The sequence below is a fragment of the Pteropus alecto genome, unplaced genomic scaffold (genome assembly GCF_000325575.1).
Source record: "Pteropus alecto unplaced genomic scaffold, ASM32557v1 scaffold5, whole genome shotgun sequence".
NCBI classification, from domain to species: Eukaryota; Metazoa; Chordata; class Mammalia; order Chiroptera; family Pteropodidae; genus Pteropus; species Pteropus alecto.
This window is the reverse complement of record NW_006441953.1, coordinates 9,462,304-9,473,054: the sequence shown is the minus strand read 5'-3', so window position 1 is coordinate 9,473,054 and position 10,751 is coordinate 9,462,304.

Genomic DNA, 10,751 nt, shown 5'->3' with positions numbered 1-10,751 from the left:
TTTTGTTTTCTTTAATTGATAATATCAGAGATTAAATTATGGTTGATATAAACCTAAGATATGAGATCTTTTGTCTTACAGCTTTTTTTTTTTTTTTTTTGTAAACTGGGAAATGTTAAATAGTAATTGTAGTCCCATATCAAATTAATCATATAGCTTTCATACAGAAACTCTTCTGTGTGAGCTATAAGTGCCAAATCGGCTGTCATTTGTGTTCATGACCTATATCATAAATAAGCATCTGCTAATGCTTTAGTAGATTCATTAAGACCTGAGTGACACTATTTGTAAATATAAATAGTTGTGAAGCACACGTACCTTTATTGGGGGGACAGAGTTCTGAAAAATATAGAAAACCATTGTTCAGATATGCATATATGTAGCTCAAAAATCCCCAAACGTTTACTGTTGGAGCTGGCAATCTCCTTTCACTATCAAGTATCCTATCAGAAGAACAAACTGAAAATGACTCGTGTTTATGTCGAAGATAAATAGCACCAATATTGGGGGGAAATTTTTCAAAAGCAGGCTTTTGAGCACCATAGTCTAAATGCCAATAAAAATAATTCATGCATAGAAATGCCATTGGTCCTAAATTTGAAGGAAATGGTGACAGTGGTCAAATGTGGGCACGTATGACCAAATGAGCCTTCATAAAGGACGGAGAAGAGAGAAGAATGGAATCCTGAAGATGCGTCCAAGCCACAACTCGGGATCCAACACAACCTTAACTTGGAGGAATACACTATTTAATTGTTATTAAAACATTAGTGAATAAGTGGTTCTGGAGGCCTGAGAATTGTGTGAGGAGCTTACTTTGGCGCTACCTATGTTAATAAAAGTTAGTTGTAAGGACTGCGGGGGGCCTGAGAGATCCCACCCTTCAGCCCTCTGAAACGACTGAAAGGAAATGTAGGTGAGAAATGCAAAATTACTCATTATCTTGGCACTTGGTTTTTATTTTCTTTTACTTTTTAAGCACCACGAAATTTGTTTAGAATATTAAAACATCCTAATTGGGCTCTTTTTTCTTTTTGTTTGCAAATAAGATACATATGAATCGAGAGATAAAAATGGCTCTTGGATTGTCTAGGTTTTGTCTGCATTGTAAATGTCAAAGTTTATTTCTTGAAATGGTTCTTCCTCAACACCGAAGAATTAAGTTTGAATGCAAAGAACTTTCTCATTTTGACGGAGATAACCAGTTTGTGTGTTCCAACCCATAAAAAATTGGGGAAGGAGCAAGAGAAGGTAGATCGATTTTCTTTGAATAATTAGCTTTGAGTCTGAGTCCAGTGAATAGCTTCATGGGTCTTCACGAAATTTAATGTTCACTACAGCAAATTAAAATTTTGTTCAAAAGCGCAAGCAAGACCCTGCCAAGGCTCTACTACATTACTATTTAGCTTCCTTAGATTATGTTAACAGTTCGTTAGTAAAGATCCATTTTAACCATGAAAGAAAAGCAAGCCAGAGAAGCCATTTTCTGTTTCCATGCTGGTCTACATACTTTAATTACCAATTGGCTTTTCCAAATTTTCCTCCTTTATATATTTGTATCTTTCTATGATAGTTAAGACATTTAGTCTTTTAGTCATTTTTAGCTGTTATCGTGGGAGGCCTCAAGTACAAGGTAAGATGCCCTTGAACGTGTGGTTTTAATGGTGTGCCATGTTACTATCAATGGTGATATCAACTACGATATTTAAATTGGTGAGAATGATTTGTAAACATGGAGTTAATGTTGTATAAGTTGTTATAGAATTGCTTCGGTTATTATGCAAGTGTCATCTTGGGGGAGAAGTCAGGAAAATTAGATCTGAATCCATATTTTAGAGTTATAAAATGTGAATCTACATCATAAATGGGCATTAACATTCCGAATCGCCTGGTTTGGAGAATGTTAGCAGCATAGCCATGTTCAATTAGGAAAATGCTAAAAATGCAGAAGTTGCAAGAGCCTTGGAACAGATCTACAGGGAACTATATATGTATGTGTATATTTTATTAAACACCCATCTGCACTATCAGTGTTGCACTAATGTGGAATTTGAAAGACTGTATTGCTGATACTGTATATCTGCATGTCATTCCTGGTTAGATTGTTTTAAAGACAATCTCAAAAATCTAAAGTTTTAAAATAATTCAGTTGGTTTGAAAATATACAGTCATCTTGAAGGAATTGCTATTATACATGAAGTTGCTCAGAGTTGTCTTTATTCTCTTCTTGGTCAAGGTTAACAATTTCTAAATTGCAAATTCACTTAAGAAATAATACATTTACAAAACCATTTTCCATGCATTAAACGAGGGCTACAACAATGTTATGTTTTACAAATACTAGCACTTTTTTTTTTGCTGTTATGTACTTAGTGTTAGAGGGTCAAAATAATCTTTCTGCTTAGCATCTCTTAAACCATACCTGCAAGTATAGCAGGATTATTACATTTACAGTACTTTAATACTTGTATAAACTATGCAGAAATTTTTAATAAAGTGTAATATATTTTATAAGCTAATAAGACTGAATGGGTAAAGGTTTTTAGCATGCATTAGTATACTTGCAAATACTGAAACATTTTGGTAATCTTTCTTACTAAAGATGTGAATGTTTAATGTACCTTCTCTGTTTCTACTCTGTAGTCCAATGGGAATTCAGTAATGACATTTTGTCATGTCAAACTGTGAACATAAATTTGTACTGTACAGTCCTCATATACTATATTCAGTATGCAATATATGTATTATATACTTGTTAATAAAACCATCAGAATATTAAGCGTGATTGTGTGATTATATATGCAGAACTCACTAGGAGCAAAACATAGCACCAGAACATGTAAGAAACCCTACTTAGAAATTTCAAAGTAAATCACACTTTAATAGGCAGTCATTGTTGAGGGAGGGAAAAAAAAACATCTAACTGGAAGGTGCACTAAACGAAGTTAACTTAGCCCAGAAACTTATGTTCCTGTTTTTCTAACAGCAACAGGAAATCTGAGTATAAACCATAAACCTGCAGACAGCTCAGCATAAATATACAAATTCACCTAATGCATTCTTGGAATGTTTGTTTATGACCCTTACCTGCTTCCAGGAAGAATTTTCAGTGCCTAGTATTAAAAGACAGGTATAACATACTTTACATTTTTAAATAAAGTAAAAGATCAGGATTCATAGTTTGGGGAGTTAGACAATCAGAAACGAAGCAGTAATTGCATTAAATAATTAAGGATAAACATTTTTCAGTAAGCCATGTCCGTGGACATTGCTGTGTCTGGAGAATCACAGGAATGAAAGTTTCTGAAGAGGATTTAAGAGTTCTTTTGTTTGAGGCAAACTTTAACAACCTCCTCTGTACCCCTTTCCACCCGCTGAACGTAATTGAAACTAAGATACTGGCTTCTTAGTTCTCAAGCAGCTTCCTTTAGCTCAAGAGTTAATCTTAGCAAAACATGAAATAATGTCTGGCTGGCACTTACCACATGACTCACCTTCACAAGTTGGAGAGTGGAAGGAGGTTGGGAGAAGGTTGAATTCTGCTTTTGCAGCACTCTCCATCAGCCTTTTCAAGGAAACCTGCTTTTATACTAAGTTCACAGCAAGCCTCAAAGGGTATTCTATGTGACTGTTAGGTCCTAATGGAATATTGGCTTGGATTATTCCAGATGATTGGCTATAATCCTCCCCGCATACTTTGTATGTGAGTGAGATGACACTTGCTGAGTTCAAAATGAGACCCAACCCCTAGGAAATAGTATGTTCAAGCTGGATTCTGCTCGGGTGAGTGATCAGGATGGTGACAAATGTAGATTTTATGAGAAACTAAATTTCTTTGAGGAATGGATGAACAAAGAGAATGTTCAGTGGACGCACACACAGAAATCCATAATCATTGCCCAACATTTTAACTGCTGTCAGGTTGCAGAAAAAGATTAGGAAACTTGCTAGGGGCAAGTCATCAATTGCAGTGTGCAGTACAGGAAAGAAGTGGTGTTCTCCGTTCAGGGCAGGGCGGGTTAAGATGGTTGTAAAACCAGATGTATAAGTTAAACTATTAAAGACTAGAGTGACCTGTGGTTTTGCATTCCCTGTGGGCATCCTGAGCAGTCTGGGTCAGGGACAGAAGACAGAAGCTGGATCTTCAGGCTCTTAGGCTGTATCTCCTTCACATCGAACATTTGATGTTTCTTCCTTCTCTCAAGACTCAAGTGTGTTAGCGTTCTCCAGAGGAAACAAAACCAATATTCCTCTGCCCCAGGCCTCTGGGACTGTCCCAGAAGTCCCCTCACTGTCTTACTTCAATTACCCTCCTTCATACCAGCCACCAGGGCCATCCGTCCAAAACAAAGATCTGATCGTGTTGCTGCCCCACCTTTTAAAATTCTTCCATGGCCCTTACGGACACCTGAGCTGGTTCTTAATTCAGCCCTGCACCTTTAAAGCCTTATCTATTATCATTAATTGAGCATTTACTGCATGCTCAGCACTCTTCTAAGCACTTCGAGAATATTAATTAGTTTAATTCTCAGCACCATAAAAGATGTAACTATTACCATTCTCTTTGTACAAATGGAAATTGAGGCACAGATGGGCTGAGTAACTTACCCAAGGTCACAAAGATAGGAAGTAGAAGAGTCAGGTTCAGAAGCAGGCTAAATCTGGAGCCTGCTTCCTTAACTATTTATTACATGAATTCCTGGTCTGAGTGACCTCCAGGTTATGGTTGTCTCTTCTCAAAATTCAACCCAACGTGCTTGCTATTGCTCATACAAGGCCATCTTCTGAGGTGCCCTCCCCCACATCCCAGATCCCACTTATCCATCCTTAACTAGAAAAATACTACTAATTCTTTAATTGCCCAGCCAGAACTCTCCACTGGGTGAAGGGAGGGTGAAAATTTGCGGATTTCCATAAATGAAGCTTGATACATTTTTATATTTTAAAATCATTCTTTTTTGTATACCTTCCAGTGAGTTTTGACAAACACCTACTGTCATGTAGTCACCACAATTGAGACCTAGAACAATTCCATCCTCCCTAAATTCCTTCATGCTTCTTTGTGGTCAATCCCCACCTCCAGGCCTATTTTGTTTCCCCATACTTTTGCCTTTTTGAGAATGGATGTGGCCTTTTGAATCTGACTTCTATTATGTATTTGAAATTCATCCGTGTCGTTGCATGTATCATTAATTTGCTCCTTTTAATTATTTAATATGGACGTGCCACAATATGCTTACACATTCACCAGCCGAAGGATATTTGGATTGTTTCCAGTTTGAGACAATTGTAAATAAGGCTGCTACGAATATTCACAGACAGGTTGTTGTGTTAACATAAGTTTTCATTTCTTTTGGACGAATGTTTAAGAGTAGGATTGCTAGATTATGTGGCGAGTGAGTGTTTAGTTCTGTAACAAACCACCAAGCTGTTTTTCAGAGTCACTGTACCATTCTGCATTTTCACCAGCAGCAACGTATGAGAGTTCCAAGGTACTCCACATCCTCACCAGCACTTGGTGTTGTCAGGTGCTTTGTTTTGATTTATCCGTCCTAATAAGTGGAGTAGTATCTCATTGTGTTTTAATTTGTATTTCCCTCAAGAATTATGATGAACATCTTTTCATGTGCTTATTTGCTGTCCATATGTCTTCTTTAGTGGAGTGTGTGGTCATGTCTTTTGCCCATTTTTTATTAGATTGTTTATTTTCCTATTATTGAGTTTTGAGAATTCTCTACATATTCTAGATGTAAGTCCTGTTTTGCTAACATTTCTCCCAGTCTATGGCTTGTCTTTTCATTCTCTTAACGGTATCTTTTGAACAGCAGATGTTTTTAATTTTGATAAAGTTCAATTTCTCCTATTATTTTTATGGATTTTCATGAATACTTTTTGTATTTTATCTAAAAAACCTTTACCTAATCCTAGGTCACTAATTTTCTCCTGTTTTTTCCTTCTAGAGGTTTTATAGTTTTAGGTTTTACATTTAAACCTACTGGCTATTCCTGTTCCACAGTAAATCAATGTCAGCTGAGGAAGCGCTTCTCTTCACCACCAAGCACAGTGGTGAGAGACCTGGGGTGGAGCCCTGTTGATAGTGTCCGCCCAGCACTAAGCACAAAGAGGCAGCATCCTTTTCCCCTTCCAACCAGAGAATTGGGAGAGGATTATGAAGAAGGGCCAAAGAAAGACTTTTTATATCTAAGTATGAAGTCCTAGGCTCATCTCTTGAGTGCTACAAGCATTAAACTCAGCAGGATCAATACAGCAAAAGCTTTGAGAATTGAACTACGGTGTGAAATACCACCCAGGTTCCGGACTGGCCTCTCAGTCACACGCAGTGGGCAGAGACCAGAACAGTACTGCAAAGGTTCAAAGAGTAAATTAACATTCAAACCACAGCCCACAAAGTGGGCCAGGATGTGTGTTCTAAATCTAAATGGCTGGACTTCCTGCTAAAATAGAAGATTTAAAGAGGAACCAAAGTCTCATATCATAACACACAGAATTTCTAAGATATAATCTAAAATTACTCAGCATAGCAAGAACCAGGAAAATCTCATTTTGCGTGAGAAAATAAATCAACAGGTATTAACACCTGAAACCAGAAGTTTGGGAATTGTCTGATGAAAATTTTAAAGGAACTATCACAAAAATTCTTCTAAAAGCAATTCTGAACACTCTTGAAACAAACGGAAAACTAGAATATCTCAGCAAAGAAACAGAGTATATATATATGTGTGTGTGTGTGTGTGTGTATCAAATGGAAATTGAAAATAAATCAACAGGTATTAACACCTGAAACCAGAAGTTTGGGAATTGTCTGATGAAAATTTTAAAGGAACTATCACAAAAATTCTTCTAAAAGCAATTCTGAACACTCTTGAAACAAACGGAAAACTAGAATATCTCAGCAAAGAAACAGAGTATATGTGTGTGTGTGTGTGTGTGTGTGTGTATCAAATAGAAATCTAGACCTGAAAAATACAATATCCAAATTGAAATACTCACTGAATGGGCTCAGACACAGAATGGGGATTACAAAGAATCTGTAAACTTAAAGATGGATCAATACAAATTATCTAATCTGAGCAACAAATGGAAAATAAATTGAAAAAAATTAACACAGCTTCAGTGTCTTGTGGGAAAATAACAAAAGATCTAACACTTATGTCACAAATTCCCAAAAGAGAGAAAAAAGCGCAGGACCTAAGAAATATTTGAAGAAATAATGTCTAAAAACTCAATTTGTTGAAAGACAAACAAACAAAATACTTACAGATTCAAGTAGCTGATTGAATCCCAGAAATGAAAGAAATGAAAGAAATTTCCACCCAGACACATCATAATTGAACTGAAAATGAAAGGCAAAGACAAAAAATGTAAGATTACAGGTAACATACATGAAACATTATATTGAATATTACACTGGTAACTCAATGGATATCGAATACTAGAATAGTAAATGGTTTTATTTTTATAAAAACATTTAATAATATTTCATAACTTTTTCCAAAAATTAACATTTCTCAGCTTCTGCCTCTACCCAATCCTATTTTTCTCACTCATGCAAGACTCAGTCTGTGTTACAGGTGTTGGTCCCCATTACACCATTTGCATGCAAATCTCTGTTTTGGAGTTTATTTCCAGTGAAGCTGACCTAGATATGTGCCAACCGGCATAGTGGCAAAAAGAAACGTTGGCCCTCTGCCTCTTCTTTCAGATGACGGAGTGGTGAGACAAGCCAACGGTGAGCTTGCTGGTTGCTGTTGTTAAATGTACTCCCATTTTATAGCTTAATTTAAATGGCTTTGATTTTTAATTGTAGATATTTAAACATATGATATGATCTTCATTCATATCCTTGCCGCAGGTGCCATAAATGTTTGGAGTGGGCCTGCTCTTCCCTCTTTAGTTCCATTATATTCTCTAGTTTCTGTGACAGAGGAACATTATTAGTTTTGCTGAGGTGATCTTGTATCTGGCAAACAGGCTAAACTTCTTTATTAATTCTATTACTTTGCCTGATGATGTTATTGAGGTTTTTTTTTTAATGAAGATAATTATAATTCCTGCAATAATGATTACTTAATTTTCCCCTCAATCTTCAGATCTCTTATGCTTTTCTTCTGTCTTACGGTGTTGGCTAAATTCTACAGTATCATGTTAACCATTTGTGGCATCCTCGCTTTATTATAATCTTTATGGAAATGTGTCCAAACTTTCTCCAACAAGCATCATTTCTTTTATAGAATTTTTGTAATATTAGCCTTTTTCTGAGTAAAAGAGTTTCCTTTCTTTTTCTAGTTTTCTGAGTGTTATTATTGTAAATAGGTGTTAAACCTTAACACCTATTTAAACATTCTCTCTTCATCTATTTAAATACTCTTACAGTTTTTCTCATTTAGATTATTTATTTGGTAAATTAAGTGACAGATTTTTTTAACGTGGAACCATCCTTGCATTTCTTATATAAAGCCTGCTTGTGCATGGGATATATAACTATGTATATTTTAATGAAATGTAAAATTCATCTAACTGATGTTTTATTTAGGATTCTGTATCTGTAACAATAAGTAAAATGGTCTTATAATTGCCTGATCAAGGTTTCACTAGCTTCCCACACTGTATGGAAATAAACAAAGACCCACCAAATGAGAATAGGCAAAGGCTATTTATTCAGAGTTTGCTAGAGCAAGAGACTCAGCCACCATCACTTGCATTTTGGCAGAATCTCAAGACAGAAGAAGTGGGAAAACTTTCTAGTGGAAAAAAAGTGTGCCCTTATTGGAAGCTGTTGGCCTGGAGAAGCTGTAGGTGGGCTGACTAGATGTAGGCCATCCTGTGCGATTGGTTAGGATGTGTATTTGGCTTGGTCTTAAGGTGGGCCTACCTCGGTCCTAGGTTGAGGCTTAGGACTGGTATGTCCTAAGTTGGAAATGAGGATAAAAATTAGGGAAACTGCCTGTTATTAATCAAGTCCTGACTATTTGGGCCCAAATGTTATGGAAAATATTGTTTGGCTTTCTGTATTATTTGCTAGAGGTATTAATCTGACTTCCTACAAGTTTGCCTTATAAATAGTAGATTGGCTTATTGGAATGGTTACTATAGATAATGGATTCGTTTCATGAGATGATTACTGCAGGTTATGGGTCGGAGTTCTATTTTTACATATGATCTGGTCATGAACTATTTGTATATTTAGTCTCTCAACTGAGTTGGGCAACTTTCCCTCTTTTTCAATTTTCTGAAACAACTTATGAAAGGTAGAGATTCTTCAGAATATGGCAGAATTCCTCTGAAAAGCTGCCTGAGCCAAATCCTTTTAAAAATGTAGAAAATATGAAAGCACATCTAGGTACTAAACCCAAAGAAATGGGAACTCTGTGATCCCCATTCTTGGTGCTGGCTTCTGTTTTCTGTGGTGGAAAGTCTCCTTTAAAGAGAAGGCACACCTTATGCTGCTCAAGGATTCCTGGAGCTGTCTTGGAACGCAGGCTGCTTTGGGCACCCGTTAGAGTTCACCATTGTGCCCACGCACCTGCCATGCACATGCTGAAAGTTCACGGGATTTTAATTTTTTAATCTGAATTACTTAGTAGTGTTTTGTTTGTTTGTTTGTTTGTTTTTCCGTTTTATTCACTATGTGATGAAAAATCACCTGGATGTTCTACCTTATATCCTATACAAAGATGGACATCTGAGGTAAAAGGAAAAAAACTAAAAGCTAGCTGAAGAGAACGTTGGAGCCCTGGGGAGGGAAAAACTCCTTCTACGAGACTGAAAATACATGAATCATGTGGCAGAATTTTAATGCATTTGCACCAAAATGAATCTCTTTTAGCAAACAAAGTTAGCGGTAGTTAATAGAATGGGAGGTGTTTCCAAAATCCACATGAGAACTGCATAAAGAACACGTGTCAATCAACACCGATAGATCTCAGAAACAGTGTTGAGTGGGAAAAGCAGGAGACAATATTAACTTGACACACTAGTTATATAAATTAGATGCACATATACATACGAAATGGAGCTACATGTTTTATGAGAATGCAGACATAGTTAAAGCCACAACTTAAAATGTATGTCAGTGGAGGTAGGAGAAAGAGAGTAGGGAGTAAGAAAGAAGGAAAAATGAGAAAAGAAGAAAGAAGACTTATACCTCAGCTCAAAGTATAAGATCATCATTAGTCTATAGATGAGCAACTCGGATGTATGTGGAAAAGAATTAGACTAAAAAATATTTATAAATTGTCTAGTCTACTCTAGTAACACGTATACTAACTGTACAGTTGCTACCGGCTTTCCCATACCACTGCCTTAAATATCATAAAAATCCAGCCTGGGTTTGTTGCATATATATATATATATTCAGTAAGCAGAAGCTTTCAACCTTACTAATCAGAACTTTCTTTTTATTAAAAATAAAATAATATAATTTATTTTATTAAAAATAAAATAAATAAAATGGTGAGCAATCGACAGAACTCAATATTAGCAATGAGAAAATAGTCATCTGGCTATTCTTTTCAAGGCCTCTCTTCCCTAATTAAGAAAGGAGTGAGAGAACTGGCTGCATTTGAGTGTTTAGTGAGACCGAATTTAATATATCTACAAGTATTTCGCCTGCCAGGCATTGCAAAACTTAATACATGGGAAGACAAGTTGGCTGGGATTAAATGAGAGATTATCTTGTAAGTGAGATTGACAGAAAAATCAAGGACAAATACAACCTTATGAAAGAATAG